This window comes from Diceros bicornis, chromosome X, assembly GCF_020826845.1.
Source record: "Diceros bicornis minor isolate mBicDic1 chromosome X, mDicBic1.mat.cur, whole genome shotgun sequence".
NCBI classification, from domain to species: domain Eukaryota; kingdom Metazoa; phylum Chordata; class Mammalia; order Perissodactyla; family Rhinocerotidae; genus Diceros; species Diceros bicornis.
Genome location: NC_080781.1, coordinates 43,887,993 through 43,893,264, shown reverse-complemented (window position 1 = coordinate 43,893,264; position 5,272 = coordinate 43,887,993). Strand labels below are relative to the sequence as shown.

Sequence of the window (5,272 nt, the reverse complement as noted above, 5' to 3'; positions counted from 1 at the left end):
TTAGCACCTGAGCACCCCCCAGCTCCACCCAATCTGCACTGCAGGGTGACGACTTAGCCAGATTTGCGTTTATGGCTGAGCATGCCATAGGCAGGGTAAGGAAGCCAAATGCCGCCCAACCGCACAGCCAAGAGCGGCCCAAGGATCCCTACTCCCCTTGCTCCCTGCCCCCCACGCCAATCCCCACCCTCAGCCTCACTGCCCCCACCAGCGCAGCCACTTGGCTCAAGGCACCAGGTGCGCGCGGCCGCCAGCTCGTGCAAGCCGGGGTCAGGAGCCTGGCGGCGGCAAAGAGCACTACTGAAAGCAAACCGGCAGGCCAGGGAAGCTGGCTCCGAAGACCACAGCTCTGTGCACCGCCCCGGCGCCCGCCCTGTCCCGCAATGAGATGGACCTGGGCGCGCAGCGGGAGCGCTGGGAGACGTTCAGGAAGCCGCGGAGACTCAGCTGCGAGGGTACCGCTAAGTCCCTGCCGGACACCTTCCAGTAGCCAGGCCTGGTGCACTACACCGGGGGCTGCCACTGCGGCGCGGTTCCGTTTGAGCCTGGGCCCCTGCAAACCCGTGAGTCGTGGATCGCAGCTGCAGGCTGTGCAGGAAGCAGCAGCACCGCAGCACCGACGCTTCCTCGTCCTGGCCTTGCGCTTCACTCTCCTCCTGGGCGCCGAGAGCATCGTCACGGATCGATCCCACACGCACGCGGCACTGCGCAGCTTCTGCGGCGGGTGCCGGGTGCAGAGTTTCCATGCATCTGCCTCTGACCCCGGGGTTTATGGCGTCGCTCCGCACTGCCTGGACGCCGGAACATTTTCCTGGAGGTAAAGCCTACGAACACGTGGAGGCCCCCTTACTCTCGTACTAGTCCACGCTCAGCTTTAAGCAATTTAGCAAATTTACCATTTAAGTGTTCTGTGTTTACGGCTCTAGAGGCATCTGCTCCAGGTAAGCAGATCTTGGTTGTGATTCGCTGAATCGGTCTTTCGCGTGATCGTTTGCCCTGCAACCTCACCTCTCCAATGGGCTCAGGAAAAACAAAACAAAACAAAAAACACGTTGATTCAGTTTTTCCAGCGTCGTCTTGTGTCTTGACATGAGTACAGCCATGTTTGGCCGCTCCATTGACCTATAGCCACCAGCACAAACAGAGATAGCAAGCTGCTTTCTGTGTGGTGGGAACTGGCCCTTCCCCCACAGAGAGAGTTGCAAGTTGTAACATTTCAAGGCTCTTGGAGCGTCGTAGCACGGAATGGACTGGCCATCTGTGCCGGGCTGGGACGATAACCAAAGAGAACAATGCACGTACACAACTACTGGGCTGGGACGTTAGCCAGGGGGCTCAGTGCACGTACGCCACTGATAACCATTTTGTGCATGGAAACACTAAATGCTTGCTCTGCAAACTCTGTAATTGCTTACTCTGAAAATTACTGATGGTATAAAAACTGCTGGAAACTGAGCCCTAGTGAGAGTTCCACCTGTGGAAGGGACACCTTGCCCAGGACGTGTGATCCTTGCCCAGCCGTGTCGACTGACAGGGCTCTCCCGGCAGTGGGGCGTGGATGTTGTGAGTAACTGATTTGATGTGAAGCAATTGATTTGATATGAAGTAATTGATTTGATGTGTTCTCTTTTCGGTCAACCTGGTGTTTCTCTTTCTGGTTGATTTGTGTCATTTCTCTTCAGCCGATGTGGGTGTTTTCCCTTTCCAGTCGGGCTGATGTTTTTTCCCTTCTAATACTTGACCTATCTAGATCTGTTTGCAGACTGTCACCTTTACTATCCTCTATATAATAAAATATACCTTCAGTCCATTTGTTTGGAGTGGAAAGTGTCTTTTACGTCTCCGATCGAATCCCCGAACCTCTCATAACATCTTGTTATAAGACAGGGGCTGGCGATCTCTAACCTCTTTACACGAGGGCACTGAAACCAGAAGTTCTCACTTGTGGCCATTTTTCGCAATATGCTACAATCACTGTAAGGCTATGACTTAGAAATATCATGGTAAATTCCAGAGAAACAGACAAGATGAAAGTTGTCTCAGGGAACCAGAGCAGGAGTGGGTAGGGTATGTGTGTGAGAGAGAATTTGGAATAAAATAATTTCTGATTTCATTAAAGGCTAGCGTTACTATTTAACTTTTAAGATCATGTATGTATGGTATTTTGAGAAAATTAAAGAATGCGATGCATTTTATGTAGAAATAATCTGTAGACATTCTAAGTAGAAAAATACATAGAAATAATAAGCTTAACTTCAAGAAGATTAAATAAATGCTCAAAGATACATACAGTTCCTAAAACAGTTATTACCTCTCACCTGTGGGTGTTAATTGTGACTATTTGTAAATTAATACCCATTTTGCTCTCCATCCCAGCAGGTTTGCACACTAATTGACTTGAGTAATAATGTAAAAATTGCACTTTGCTGAATTTGGGGTAAACAATGCAAGGGAGGGGACTATATTCTCACGTCCCAGATGAAGAAACTCAGGCTCAAAAGATTCAGTAACTTGGAGCCACCGGTTGCGGTTGCGTAGTGGTTGAGTTCGCCGCTCTGCTGTGCAAGCGTGGGGTTCGCAGGTTCAAATCCCGGGCGCAGACTGACACACTGCACATCAAGCCATGCTGTGGCGGTGTCCCACATACAAAATAGAGGAAGATGGGCATAGATGTTAGCTCAGAGCCAATCTTCCTCAGCAAAAAAGAGGAAGATTGACAACAGATGTTAGCTCAGGGCCAATCCTCCTCACCAAAAAAAAAAAAAAAAAAAAGAAGAAGAAGAAGGAAAAGATTCAGTAACTTGCTGAAAGTCATACACTAAGTAAGTGGTGGAACTGGGACAGTCACCCAAGTCCATCTGATATCAGCATCTATGTTATTTTTACAGTATATCTCTCTCCCTTCCCTAGAATGTACATTTTCGAATAGCCACATATTTATGGTGTTATGGTGTTATGCTTCCACTAGGTTTCGGAACCAAAATTACTGTTGAATGCACAAGAAAAGTTGAATACAATCATCCCATGCTTTTAAGAAATGACAAATTCCTAAAAGAATAAAAAAGTGGTTTAGAAGCTAGAAGACAAGACAGAAATCTTCCAAATTTATGTAATGAAGCAAGTCCAAACCCGGATTCCAAAACCAGGCAGAGACAGTATAACACACACACACAACACACACACACACACACACAAACGCACACACACACATACAGAAATATGGGTCTACCTCACTTATTGACACAGATTAAATTTTTTGTCAATAAAGTTTGAGTGGATAAAATTCAACAGTGTATAAAAATCTACCACGTCCTGGTAGTTTCCTAGTCATGAGAGCATGGCGTAATGTTAGGAAATATTTTAATAATCTATGATATCAATAAGTCAAAGGAGAAGAATCATATAATGATCTGAAGTGCTGAACAAAGAATTCAATAAATTCAGTCAATCTGGTAAACTCTGCGGTTTTTCTTAGTTCTTGTTTAATTGATCTGTCATCAGCTGACAGAATTATTATGTTAAAATCCTACTGTAGTTGTATCTAATACTCTTGGGACCAAATGTCTCAGAATTCATACACCATACATTATGTAAGATCCGTAGCAGGGTCTAGAGTAACACTACTGAATCTCATACAACAATATTTCTGCAGTGAAGCATATAAATATTTCACTCCAAGATATATAAAGACTACAAATAGCCTCATGTCCGTTCAGGTCAAGTTTTATGGGCAAATGAGTCAGGAAAAGTAAGTTCAGTTTTCAAAGCATTTTTGATTCTAAAATTGCCTATAAGGAATTGTGAGTCTGGAGTATATTTCTGTCAATTCTTTTTGCCTTTTGTAAGGCTATTTCTTTTATTTTAGCTTTTTTTTTTCCTAAATTGAAGTAGAACATACAAAGAGAAGAATGCGTAAATCTTAAGGGGCAACAACTTGACGACATTTCACAGCGTGAACACACGCATGCAACCGCCGCCAAGACCAAGATCTAGAACCTTACTGGCTCCCGGGAAACCTATATTATGCCCCTATCTAGTGATAACACCTGAAAGTTAACCACTGTTCTGACCTATGTCACTATATATTCATTTTGCCTGTTTTTTTAAACTTTACACAAACAGAATTATCAATCATGTACATTTTTATGCCTGGTTTCCTTTGCTCAGTACTCTGATTTGTCCAAATTTGTTGCATGTAGGGACAGTTGCTTGTTTCCTTGCTGCATAGTATTCCGTTATATGGATACCACACTTGTATTTATTCATTCAACTGTTGATAAACATTCAGATTGTTTGCAGTTTGCGACTATGTCTAAGAATGCTGCTATTAACATCCTTATTCGTGTCTTTTGGAGAAGATGTTTATGCATTTCTGTTTGATGTATATACTTTGATTGTGTGGTAGGCAGGATTCCATGATGATGCCCAAAGACCCTTGTCTTTGTATAATCTCCTCCCATTGGGTGTGGATGGAACCTGTGGATATGATGAGCTATCACTCCCATGATTATGTTAAATTATATGGCAAAAAGGATTTTGCAGATGTGATTGAGGTCACAGATCAGCTGACCTTAAGATAGGGAGATTATTCGGGGTGGGCCAGACCTAATCGGGTGAGCACTTACAAGGGCCGAGGCCTCTGCTGAAAGAGAAGTTTGAAGCATGAGAGAGCATTTGGAGAGGGCCACATGGCAAGGAACTTCAGGCAGCCTCTAGGAGATGAGTGTTGCCCCTGGCTGACAGCCAGCAAGAGAATGGGGGCCTCAGTCCTCCGGCTACAGGGAACTGAATTCGGCTAACAACATGGAGGAGTTTGGAAGAGACTCTTCCCCAGAGCCTCCAGAAAGGCACACAGCAAGGCCACCGCCATCTCACCCTGTCAGACCCTGAGCAGGGAAGCCAGGGAAGTCACACTGGGCATAGACTTCTGACCGGCACAACTGTGAGCTAATGAATGGGTGCTATTTTAAGCTGCTAAGAGTGTGGTCATTTGTTCCACACCAATAGGAAAGTAACGTAGATTTTGATACCTTGATATGGGGTGCTGCCATTGCAAACACCTAAAAATGTTGAGGTGGCTTTGGAAGTGGGTAGTGGGCGAAGGCTAGGGGAATTTTGAGTGCATGCTAGGGAAAGCCTAAGGTGCCTTAGCAAAAGCCTTAATTGCCTTGGACAGACTGTTAGTAGAAATCAGCTGAACGTCCAGACTGCTCTGGGACTCGAACTCCTTTCTGCCTTCCATTTCCCCTCTGTATTAAACGCAAATGTTTAT

At 45.4% G+C, this 5,272-nt stretch overlaps 1 pseudogene; it reads left to right on the top strand.

Moving 5' to 3' along the window:
- Positions 1 to 214: 214 nt before the first annotated feature.
- On the top strand, positions 215 to 1,046 carry LOC131400499 (centromere protein V-like protein 1; annotated as a pseudogene).
- The last annotated feature ends 4,226 nt before the right edge of the window (positions 1,047 to 5,272 follow it).